Source organism: Delphinus delphis, chromosome 14, assembly GCF_949987515.2.
Source record: "Delphinus delphis chromosome 14, mDelDel1.2, whole genome shotgun sequence".
Classification (NCBI taxonomy): domain Eukaryota; kingdom Metazoa; phylum Chordata; class Mammalia; order Artiodactyla; family Delphinidae; genus Delphinus; species Delphinus delphis.
The window spans coordinates 3,225,773-3,228,063 of record NC_082696.1 but is presented as its reverse complement, the minus strand read 5'-3'; positions in this window follow the sequence as shown (position 1 = coordinate 3,228,063).

Below are 2,291 nucleotides of genomic sequence, written 5' to 3'. Positions count from 1 at the left end.
CTATATCTCCTGCAGGCAATTGCATTTTAATTGTGAATAAGTTAGTCTCCAAAATAATAAAGATTAATCTAAGGATTTTAAACTCTGGTAGCTTTAACATGGCAAAGATCCCTTCTGTTTGCATCAATACAAAAGTGCTTGAGTTGCTGTTTCTACTAAAAATTTACCCTCAGATTTCAACATCAATAAAAAATTTTATTTTGAATTGTACCATATTCTCTTTAATGAAACGGAAAATTAGATTTAAAACTGCTGAGTAGCAATAGAGTAACACACCCATCTGACTTCTTCTTTTTTAAGTAAAGGGTGGTTTTTATCTGTATCAAGCATTTAAAAATGTAAGTGTTAATAAGCATATAAAGTATTCTCCCCTTATATTTTTTGAGCTACTGGGGAGAGCGTTAGATCTTTCAAAATCATATACTTGTTTTTATTGGAGTATAATTACTTTCAATGTTGTGTTAGTTTCTGCTGTACAATGAAGTGAATCAGCTATATGTATACATATATCCCCTCCATCTTGGACATCCCTCCCACCCCCCATCCCAATCATCTAGGTCACCACAGCGTGCTGAGCTGAGCTCCCTTCGCTATATAGCAGGTTCCCACTAGCTACCTGTTTTATGATAGTGTGTATATGTCAATCCCAATCTCCCAATTCATCCCCCCCATCGCTGTGTCCACATGTCCGTTCTCTATGTCTACGTCTCTATTCCTGCCCTGAAAATAAGTTCATCCGTACCATTTTTCTAGATTCCATATATATGTGTTAGCACACGGTATTTGTTTTTCTCTTTCTGACTTACTTCACCCTGTATGACAGACTCTAGGTCCATCCACCTCTCTACAAATGACCCAATTTTGTTCCTTTATATGACTGAGTAATATTCCATTGTATATATGTACCACATCTTCTTTATCCATTCATCTGTTGCTGGACATTTAGGTTGTTTCCATGAACTGGCTATTGTAAATAGTGCTGCAATGAACATTGGGATACATGTGTCTTTTTGAATTATCAAAACCATACACTTTTAAAACAACAAGTACTTATCCAGGCTTTACTGCTTACCGATTAGACAGGCAAACTTGCAGAATTACTTTAAAATGAGAGATCAATTTCTGCATTTTTAGGGGATATACACACACACACAGAGTATTATTATAAATGTTAGTTCTGGAAAGAGGTAAAAATATAAGTGATATCATGTTTGTTACGGAACTTCTATCACCCAAGGTCTCCTCTTACATGCTCTTGTAAAATTAAGGACCTCAAATGACATGTCTTTGCCAACCTTCTATCTTTCCCTTTTTCTCTCTTCGGCGTCTGATTTTCTTAACAGAAGATGCAACCCTTAAATATCTTTAAGCATATTGCAGCTAGCAGCCTCCTCTGGCCAATTTTGTTGACTGTTGAAACAGCTTAGGAATAAAAAATCTGAGTTTTGGAATCAATATTACAGAATCGACTGCCTCTCCAAAGCTTTGAAAGGTTGCCCATAGCTATGATGGTTGGTAAAGTGCTGACTCACCCCTTTTGTGTAGGAGCAAGAGGCCCTATGTTTTAAGAGACACAGCTATTAGATTGTTCCAGAAACGTGGGTAGAACCTCCACTTGGAAAAATAAACAACCCAACTTCCCTCAAAGCAGTCATGGCACATGACTGGTCATTTTACAAGCCTCCAAATCCCTTTTCAGGGCCAGCATAGAGGTAGACATCTGCTATGGTTTGAATCACTTGATCACCTTTTCTTTCCAGGAGAGTTGAGGCAGAGAAAAGCCATTTCTGTCCCCAGCATGGGTGGGAAGGGGTAACCTGCTCTGGGGCCAAGCTCTTGGGAACTGTGGGCACCAGCACCCACTGGACAGGGAGCATGCAAGGCAGGGGCTGTGACAGTGGCCACATTTCAGGTCATCAGTGGCCAGTTTCCAGACTGTTCTGCGCTCTCATGGAAAGAAGCACAAATCAACTTATTGTGGGCTCCAGGTAGGTCGGAGCTACAGAGAGTCAGAGAAAAGACAGCGAGGTGATGGTGAGGCTCGGAATAAAAAGCAAAGGCCTTTGGTACCTACAACTCTTGGGCTTGTATGTCAGCCTTATATAGTGTCCGTCCATCACTCTCATACTTGAAGGTACGGTGAGGGTTGGTTTAAATCTATGTCGACCTTACAGTCTAATAAAACAGCTTCCATGTTTTCTTAATTAAAAAAAAAACCACTCTGATTCTAGGAATAAGGTTCTTGGGAAGAAATACATTTTCTAAGTGCTTCAATTTCTTAGTTCACAGAA